Genomic DNA, 10,338 nt, shown 5'->3' with positions numbered 1-10,338 from the left:
TGACAGCTTGTATTCCATCTGTGTGTGGGATGTTTGTGTAGAAAGCCTCTACATCCACGGTGGCTAGGATGGTGTTTTCTGGGAGGTGACCAATGCATTGTAGTTTCCTCAGGTTTAAACTGTAATGTGAATCAAATTAAAAGGATATCGAAGGGCTTGATGGCAGAGATTGATGGTTATTAGCGGAAGGCTACTTGAAGACCCTCATAAAACTCACTTCTTTTAGGAGGAAGGAAGTGGTTACTCGAAGGGCATGGAGGCTGCTTCACCTAATTTAATACATAGTGGTACAAATCTAGATTATTCAATTTCATCTGAAAAAAATTCTCTGGTTAGAGTATTACATACTTTATAGTTTCTGTAGGTCAGACTCACTGCACACAGCAGGGGCTCCTTGCATCCCTCCATTTTCCCCAACAAGTTCTCTGTGTGTCCCCCCCTTCCATTTCCCGAGCCAATGGATGTGGTTGGCAGCCCAGAGATGAAGGAGACCCTGCAATGGCTTGTAAGGCAGCAGGAGCAGATGCAGAAGGCCCTGCAAGGCTTCCAGCAGTCCTACCAGGGCGAGAGACAAGCCTTGCTAACCTGGCAGGCAGAATAGCAAAAAAGCCTACATTTCTGTACAAGAGAGCAGGTAAGTCCTGCGATAGGGGATGGCACCTAGCCAAGGGGCTTGGGACTCTCTAAAATGGGCCCGGTAGATGACCCAGATGCATTCCTCGGTATGTCTGAGTGGGTAATCACGGGCACCAGTTATGATAGGGCAACCTGGGCCCTACGGCTGGCTCCCTACCTAGCTGGCAAAGCTCAAATGGCCTGTATGGCACTGAGTGACGAAAAGACTCAAACTATGAGGCGGTGAGGGCAGCAGTCCTAGATCAGGTCGGCCTGTCAACAGAGAAATACCGCCAAAAGTTCCAGTTGGCCAGATGGATGGTGGCCATGCGGCCCCAGGCATTTGCTCACAGAGTGATGGACGGGGCCACCCACTGGCTGAAGCCTGAGATGCAAATGGTGGGAGAAATAATGGACACCCTGGTCCTAGAATAACTGCTACAGGGCTTCCCCAAGAATATCAGAGTCTGGGTCAGGTGACATCAGCAAGTATAGTCAATGCAGCGGTCAAGCTGACTGAGGAATAAACAAAGGCAGAAGTCCTCTGAAGGGAGGGCACTCTCTCTAGAGAGAGAGTTAGGGAAGAAGCCGAGGGAACCCCTCCCCGGAAAAGGCCCGGAGAGGAAGAAGGAGGAACTCCGAGGAGCTCCCAGTAGAGCCAGCGCAATCGTTTGTTGGCAGTGCAGGCGGCCAGGACACAAAAAGGGAGACTGACAAATTTTTTGGCTGGACTAATGCTAGAGGGTGGGAAAGTGGGCAGAGGCTGTCCATCATCCCAGTAAGGGTGGAGAGGAAACCCCAGACCGGCCTGGTGGATACGGCTTCAGGCTGCTCACTTGTCCAGAGGGGGCTGATAAAACTGCACTGGATAATTCCAGGTGCACGGATGACCCTGGAGTATATCCATGGGGATAGGAAATACTGCCTGATGGCCCATGTGTCCCTAGAAGCATGGGGCAAATTTAAATGGAAGTGAGTTGGGGCCATAGAGGGGTTACCGTACCCCACTGTGTTCGGTATGGACTGGGGCCCTCCCCCCAGAGGGAAAAGGAAAGGTTCCCCAAAGAAGGAGGTGGGGAGCCCTAAATTGAGAAGGCCCAGTGAGGAAGAGGAGCAGGGGCCTCGGGGAAGCGAACATGGAAACCCTAGACAACAGAGCCCAGATAGGGTAGAAAGACGAGACGGAGATGCGGGGGAGAGGGCCAGCCCAAGCCCCTTAGAGGGGAAAAAAGGAGCAACTGGAGATCCCCACAAAGCAGCTCACAGGAGAGGAGACGTGGACCCCGCTTGGTGGCTTGGGAGAACCCGACCCCCTATTGGTAGAAAAGCAGGTAAAGAAGAAGAGACACCCACAGGGATGCGACTGGTGTGAGGACCTGTGGGTGGCAGCAGAGCTATAAGGGCATTCATCCCCCACGCAGTGTACTTTCTGCGGGTGGGAGATGAAGCCTCCCCCCGCCACAAAATGATGCTGGGGATCACCTGAATGAAGGGGAGAGACTCTCCCGGACGAACCCCGCTGGTTCATAACAGGGGAGGTGTGAAACAGGGTGCTGGCTAAGAAAATCTGAGCCAGGCCTCTGTCATACCAGCTATAATTGAGAAAGGGGAATTGGAGCTGGCTGAGTAAACCCAGGCCTGATTGGCAAACGGAGAACAGCTGCCAGCCTTGTTAACCAGGGGCTATATAAAGGCTGGCAGGAAAGAAGGAAAAGAAGGAGTCAGAGAATTAGAGGGAACAGGAGCTCTTCTCTGCTGGCTGCAGGAGCTAGCAGTCCCTGAGGCTGTAATAGTGAAGTTGCTGGTAGCTAGAAAGTGGTGAGAAGGTACACTGTAAATAATGAGCACAGGTGACTGAACCTACGCAGAAGTCTCTGGCTGATTTGTGGATGTGGCAGGACAGCAGGGCCCAGCGGTGCCTTGCCATATTCAGATTTGGTGTTCAATAGTTATCACATTACATCCAAAACAGAGAAATACCATTAAGTTGAGCATAAGACCTCAAAAGCTTTGCCAATAAAGGTCTTGGAAAGGAAGTTTTGATCATTTGATGTCCATATAATTGATTATGTTCAGTTACAGTAACCATTACTATACAAGGAACAAATGGCATAACTAGTTCTTTGAACTTCAGGCTTTACGGGGAAATGCATTATCTCTTACAGTATCAGAGCTAACACAGCAAAGATGGCAACAGAGTATAACCTCCCTCTGGTTGCTGTTTTGAGAGGCAAACACAACAGCAACAGCATCAGACACTCGGCAACTTAATTTCTTTCACGTGGCAACTGTTAGAGCTTTCCCATTAACAAGAGAGCCAAGTTACAGTTAGTAACACAACTACGTATTTCCATAATTTCCCGCAATGAACTTATGTTGAGCTACAATATTTTTAATTCCTCAATTTGAGGTTTGTTTTTAAACTTGAGCTCCAAATTGCCTGAGTTCAAAGTTGATTTTTCCATGGTAACTGCAATAATTAATTATACAATTATAAACTAATGGCCTATTTGCAAAACCTTAACTCTCTTATAGTGTTGTGACTGGGAATTCATTTAAGATTCAGAACTCTTCAACACTATATCCCAGATGAGAAAACACAGTATTTTTAGAATAGTAACTGATTTATTTATGTTATGAAGCTGCTATGTCAGCAGTTGTTTCATTAAGGAAAAGGAAACTTAGCTATTGTGTAACTATCTCAAGAAAGCGGTAGAATAATCTCGTTTATTGCATACCAGTAATGGTGCAGGCATCTCTGTATTCTCTGTAGTCCGGCACATCATTTTCCACTGCTTCACTCACATAGTGCTCTTCATGGATGCCTGTGTCACAGGCTAAGACTGCATGGTTCGTTGGCTCTGAAGGGGGCACAGTGGCAGCCAAAGTGCAGTCGTGCAAAGCTGTGGCGTCCAGCTTGGCAGGTTTCACAGGGATGTACAAACTGCCATCAGGGGGACCAGTGCTGGAGACTGGGTCTGGCAAACAGAAACGCAACCCTGTCTCTTTCTAGTGTTGGGTTCCTTGAGAGGTCTGAAAAACACACAAAAGCAGCATATATTAAATTCAGGCAATTCTAACAAAATTAGTCAAAATAGATTTGTCAAATATTCTATTAATTCCATGATAAGTTCAGCAAATATTACAAGACAAATACCCACGGTGTAATAACTTCATCCACAGACAGGTGTTAGGCCTGTTACATCAATATTTGAAATCATAAGATAAACAGTCAGATTCTTCTTTTTTGTCAAGTCCTCTCTAGAGTTAATATAGTCCATCAGCCAAAGAACATATTGTAATGAATATGCTAGGGCATTACCACCATTCCTCCCGCCTAACCAGTGGAGGGTACTATTTTACCCAGTTCAAGATTCAGCCAGTAGAGGAGTCTGTGTTTCAGAATACCAGAAAAAGGAAGTAAAATCCTGACATCAGAGAGGATCAAGTTAGGGAGAGAGTTAGAGACTGCATGTGAGCAAAAACAGCTGCCTGGGATCAGGCTGCAAAGAGAGGGCTCGACTGGGCTGCAAGGAGAAGCAAAACAGCCTATTACTTTCAGGGAGCCAGCAAAAGAACAAAAGAATATATTGCACTGGTTTGCAAGCACGTGTGAATGCAACTGCAAAAATGACACCACAGATAAAAGACCTGAGCTCTAACCAATGAGGTCTTCAAGTGCTTCATTGCCTTCAGGAGAAGGACAAACTTGAGTTAATTTTATACACTTGGAGGAAGTGTTAGTGAGTGACAAACAAGTGGTTGACTTGTTTGTAACTGCTAATGTCCTCGTGCCTGGGCTATTTGCATATTTTATTTTCTAGCACCCCCTACTAAAATAATCCTCTTACTTTCTTCAATTGAGTGTTTATGGGAGCTCACTGAAGTCTGTGGAGCCCAGTGCTCAGAGTGCCTACAGCACCTGCCTCTAAGCTCATGGCACAGGCCTGTGGTCCCACAGAGAACTACCAGACATCTAGAGGGGGTCACAGCACACCTAGCAACATCCAAGACTCATTTACAATATTTTACGACCTTTCACATGTGTGCTCTTCTCAGCTTAGTCTGTATTTTTCAACAGGGATGAGTATTAAGACCCAAAAAATCCAGACCTCTTGCACAACTCATATTTACCTTTAAGTCAGAGATATAGGGAGACTGACAGACAGTCAGTCTTAGTTCTAAAATGTCTCATACTTTATCATGATGATTTATGCATTATGGCATTTTGTCAAGGCTAAATAACCTGAAAATGACTCTTAGATTCAAAACACAAAGCTGAAATTGCACTCTCCTTCCACTACAATCACCATGGGACAATCATTTTTCTCTATATTAAAATGCCATATCCTTAAATGCAGTGTTCCTCTGCTGTAGCAGCCACAGAAAGGGGAAAATCCCCAGTGAGTGCTTTAGCAAAAAGCTCATGGCTCTTCTGCCTAGTATCCTTTATTACCTAGCTATCAGTGCATGCAGCTTTGCAGAACAACTGGGTCGTTTGTACTGGTTATTTTTAAACTTGTCCCCTGTCAAGTTGCTATGCTGGAATAATCAAAGAGAGACGACTGCTGTTACAAATTTTTTCTTTACGTGAAACTGGAATTAAGGAATAATCTCCATTCCTCCTTCACAGTTCACAGAGAAGTGTTCCAAGGCACAGCAAGGAAGCACGCTGAAAACGTATCAACTGACTAAAAAGCATTTTATGTCTCCATTTCCTCATGATCCCATCATACCCCATGAATCATATTTGTAATAGAAAACTCAATCGGGTAAAGCTCACCCTTTGTTCACAGGAACAATGATGTCTATGGAAACATCAAGTAACGGCAGTATTCATTCCCACACTCCCTCTCCCCCCACCCTTATGAATCTTTCCTTTTACAATTATAATGAGTGAGGAACCTCTCAGGCACGGCTTGTAAGAAGTGTCTCCCCCTAAATTACACTTCTATCGATCAAACATGTATAAGTGAGTTTCGAACAGATGAGACACTGGCATTTACAATGGTCATGGATACTAATACAGTATCTTCTGTGAATATATTCTTCCTCGGGGTTCCCTTCTTCCAGTGATTTTTCCAAACCCTTCTCTCACACACCCACAATCACTGAAATATTTGCAAGCAGTGACCAGAATACAATACAGCAAGTTTCATTACATCTGGCATCCACTCAACATAAGCCCCTCCATTCATCTAGCATACCACCTAGGTCACTGCAATAAGGTCAAATCAGTTCTCTCCACCCCAGACAGTCTGAGATCTGAAAAAAGCTCCACTTCTTACATCACCAGCCACTTGCAAACAGAATTCAGTCAAGAATTTTGTTGATCCCTGGAAGAATATAATGAGATTTCACTTCTATAGCTACATTAACCCTGTAGTTGGGAATAAGCTGGTTTTGGTCAATAACAGAGCTGTGTGGATAATTCACAAAGATAATTCAACACATTTCATCTTTTTTATTTCCTACTTGAAAATTGTTTGCATGCAGATCACAATTTTCTTGAATTCGTTATTCAAAATTATTCACCAAGTAATTAATCATCTGTGGAAGCTCATTTCCAAGAAGTTTGCTACAAGTATGATTTATTCAAAATTTGAGATTTGACATAGATCACTGGTCACATGATTGGTTACAAGTCACACAGGAGTGTATATTAAACTCTTTTCATGAACATTCCTGGCGGCAAACTTCTTCACTAAACTGTTTACAGAAAGCAATCACAAAAGGCATGCCCATGTGGCTGGAATTAATTTATTAAAAATGCAAGTGGATATTCATATAATTATTTTAGCAATATTTGCCTAGACTGGATCAATACTCAGACTGAACCCAAAGATACATAGAAAGCAAATATGTTGAATAAGATATTTATACTTAGACACTTTTCTGAGGAATTTATTCTTCAAATTAAATCTAAAGCAGTCAGATATATATTTCTAAAATGTCCTGCAAGCAGCCATAACAAAAGAAACCCAAAATTTACTGGACATGGTAGTTAAATGTACCATAGTTATTTTCTGATCTGAATACAGGAAATACAAGGGATGTATTTTATGTATCATAAAAATTAAATATTGTAATACAGTAAATATTGACTTTTACACAATGGTATACAGTGCAGGCAGCTCCTCCTTTAAAGACAAAGGACCAGGTCATGAACTCCTTTTGCTCATAAAAAAATCCCAAATTAGCATGGTTTAAAATGTATTCTATCCTGAAAAGGACCCCTCATAAAAATGACTGCCTCTTAGGCCTGATGTACATTTGAAAGTTTAATTGACAGCTATACTGGTACTTCACAGTACTACCTGGTGTCATTAGGGACAAAAATGGGGGAATGGATCAGCATTCATGTCGGACTCCCTGTCAGTATCTGACCCAAGCTGGGGAAGCTAATGATCCGACCGGTGGACCAAATTCGGTGATGAATCCTGGTCACATGCCATCTGAGGCATATTGTGCATATGCTAAGAGGAAGGGACAAAAATAAGTTATTGCTCCCATTAGACCTTCACAGTCAACTCGGCTGAAAGAGTGGGAACTACATTATATTGCTTCCTGAACATCAGCGGAATTCTTGGCTAAGCTACAAGAAAATGGAGCTGCATGGGGATCACGGTACCAAAGTACAGGTCTGTGAAATTAAAAAAAAAAAAGTGTGACTTTCAGAGCTAAGCAGCATTTGCAAGACTCGTAGTTTGTTTATTTTTTTTTTTCAAATTTGAAAGCCAAGAACAATTGATGCAGAAATCTTAGAGTCAGTAAATGTTACTCTACAGTGTAACTCTTCATAGTACAAACACACTTTTATGGCCTATTACAAAATGCAACAGTGTTGCAACAGGGCCAGTGCAAGGCTGTTTCGCGCCCTAGGCTTCACTTCTCCCGCCTCCCAGGCTTGCGGCGCCTAAGCTGATTGGTGCCGCAAGCCTGGGAGGTGGGAAAAGTGAAGCAGCTCACCCCTGCCCCGCTTCCTCCCCAAGCATGCCGTGGCTGCTTCACTTCTCCCGCCTCCCAGGCTTGCGGCGCCACAAGCCTAGGAGGCGGGAGAAGTGAAGCAGCCATGGCATGCTCGGGGAGGAGGCGGGGTGGGGGTGAGCAGGTGCGGGGAGTTCCCCTGTGTGCTGCTCCCCCCCTTACTTGCTGCAGGCACCCCTCCCCTGCCCCAGCTCCCTTCACCTAAATGCTGGCGGCGACCAGGGTCACCGAAGATCTGGCCGCTGCGGTCACTGCCAAAAAAAATGGTGCCCCCCCCCCAAAGGGTCGCCTAAATGGTTGCACCGGCCCTTTGTTGCAACCAGGGTCAGGGAAAAGGCAGTTACCTCTTCCGCAACTGGTGTTCTTCGAGATGTGTTGCTCGTGTCTATTCCACAATAGGTGTGAGTGCTCACCATGTGCATCAGTGTCAGAAGTTTTTCCCTTAGCAGTACCCATAGGGGAGAGCCCCTAGCAACCCCTGAAGTGGTGCCTCCATGGCGTGGTATAACAGGCACTGTGCGCTTCCCCCCCTCCAGTTCCTTCTTCCCAGACAACTCCGACAGAAGCTTCCACTTTAGGACTTTATCTCCACTGGTGTGCCTCAATAAGGGCCAAAGAGTGGATACTGAACCCATGGCTATGCAGAGTACTACGAAGTTCACTCCTACCTAAGTTTAAAGGGCTGTTTAAGAAAAGATCTTGCAATCAAGTCAGTCAATCTGAGTTTCAGTTTTTATTGCATCTTATACCACAATATGGACCGGCCACTTCTGTGTTCCACAGGAATACAAGATGAACCTCTTCTGCAGCCAGCACTAAAAGCAACTCTGCTGTAAATGCATTACTAGCCTTGACACAAATATCACACAAAGCATTTTTTCCTGGAAGAACAGAAAAAAGGACTATGTGATGCACCTATCATGGGGACGCTTTGTGGTCCTGCTCTTCAGGTCTACTGAATATTCAACATTTTTTAGAAAAAAGATTGGTTTGGATTTTAAGGATCCAAGAATCTTTCCATACACATGGTCTAAGACATCTGTTTAGTTGGAAGAGTCCTAGAACCTAAATGTTTTTATGAGAAGGGACGCCTCTCTCTCTCTCCAGTACATATTTCTGAAGAGAAAGAGAAACCTCCCTAGTGACCACATTAGCTGCTGATAATCTCCGGGCACCAGTTCTGTTTTTCTAATGTGAACAGATAGAAAACACTTCTCAGCCACAAGGATTTGAGGGATTTTTCTTGGCATCACCAGGGTCAGGAGTTCTGTTTCTGTCTATTTAATAGGTACACTAGCTCAGTCTATTAAAACGTATGTTGGGGCTTTGAAAGGTGATGTAAGAAAGGTTTTCCAAGAATTTTTTTTTCTTATAGTGTTCCCAAAAGATCACCTGAGAAAACCCTCTGCCCATTTTATCTTACTCTGTACACCATTCTCCAGGCCTCTCGACACTTCTCTTTAATAAGCCAGTGAAGTTACTATAAAAAGATCTGAAATTTCATATTTATATCTAGCTGCTTCTCCAGAGGCTGAGCATGTTGTCCCAAACCATGGGAGCAACAAACTTGGACTAAAAATTAAATCCAGATCTTCTCTATGGCCAAGATGAGTAAAGGATTAGGCCAGCCAGCAATTCTACAGTTTACCCTTTTCATTTTATGGTTTGGAATGCATTGCTGAATCAGATCAGTGCAGGGATTTTGTAAAACACAAACTCAACAAGACTTGCTTCAAGCACCAGATTTTGTGATTTCTTTACCAAGTCAAAACCTGCATTTAGAGATATTTTATTTGTTTATGTTTCCTTTCCCCAAGTGAGCAGGTTGACTTTATAAAGCAATAGTTCAAAAGGGCAGCCTAGTACCAAAGTAGATTATAAAGATTGGTTCATTTTTAAAAAAAAACACTGACATCCTATTAAACATGTATTGTGACTGACTACAAAACACCTTATATTTTCAATATCTTACAACTAAACCTAACTATTTAAAAGTAAATAAATGCACTCATTTCCCTTCAGATTAAGCCTGTACTTTGCACTATTTTTTTCAGAAGTGTTTGTCTTAATGCATGCTTTACATTTTCTTCCTAGATTCTCCACAAGAAATCATATTCATCTTTCCATACAGAGTTTGGCCTTTGACATCCGCAATATTGATTTCTCAGTTCTACTCATGCCAGACCAAGTTAATTGAACAAATTTAAACATTGTGAGACATTAATCAAGAGTATTGCAGTCAAGTAGTGGGAAATTGCTAGTGGACTGGAGATTATAAGACAAGAATGAACATGCCACAAAAGGAGACAGCTCATAGAAGAGAGAGGCACCTGAAGAACTGTCCTGTACCGTAGAGCACTTATAAATGACAGAGAGAAGACAAGGATTTGCAGCTGGGGAAGCATAAGTGTTGAGGGAGTAAGGTAGAGCTAGGATTGGAAGGAGGAGGGGCAGCAGGCAACAGAGGTGAGCAAAAGGTGAGAGCCAGCAGGTGGAGCCTCTTGTAGAGAAAAAGGTTCAGTACCAACTGCCTAGACAAAATTGTCTGAAACAATACCAGGAGCTGGGATACCCACAGAAAGGCAGGGAGCAAAGATGAGCCTGTGATTGGAGGTGGGTTCTCTATTTTAGGTATAAATCTAGCATATTAAAGTGACATCAATCTAAAAAATCCAAACATATTTCTGTCTGAAAAGTTTGTTCCTGATATCATTACAAACAACTTCTAAAAGACTT

At 43.6% G+C, this 10,338-nt stretch overlaps 1 protein-coding gene across 2 annotated transcripts in view; it reads right to left on the bottom strand.

Annotated features, from left to right (window-relative positions):
- Window positions 1–10,338, bottom strand: part of TRAK1 (trafficking kinesin protein 1) — a 190,442-nt gene that overhangs the window by 131,803 nt on the left and 48,301 nt on the right. For both annotated transcript variants that reach the window (XM_032763372.2, XM_032763373.2), the window contains exon 2: window positions 3,354–3,648. The gene's annotated coding sequence lies outside the window, so the exon portion shown is untranslated. The remainder of the gene's footprint in view (window positions 1–3,353; window positions 3,649–10,338) is intronic.

The sequence above is a fragment of the Chelonoidis abingdonii genome, chromosome 2, assembly GCF_003597395.2.
Source record: "Chelonoidis abingdonii isolate Lonesome George chromosome 2, CheloAbing_2.0, whole genome shotgun sequence".
NCBI lineage: Eukaryota > Metazoa > Chordata > Testudines > Testudinidae > Chelonoidis > Chelonoidis abingdonii.
Note: the sequence above shows the minus strand (reverse complement) of the source record. Positions and strands in the feature narration are given on the sequence as shown.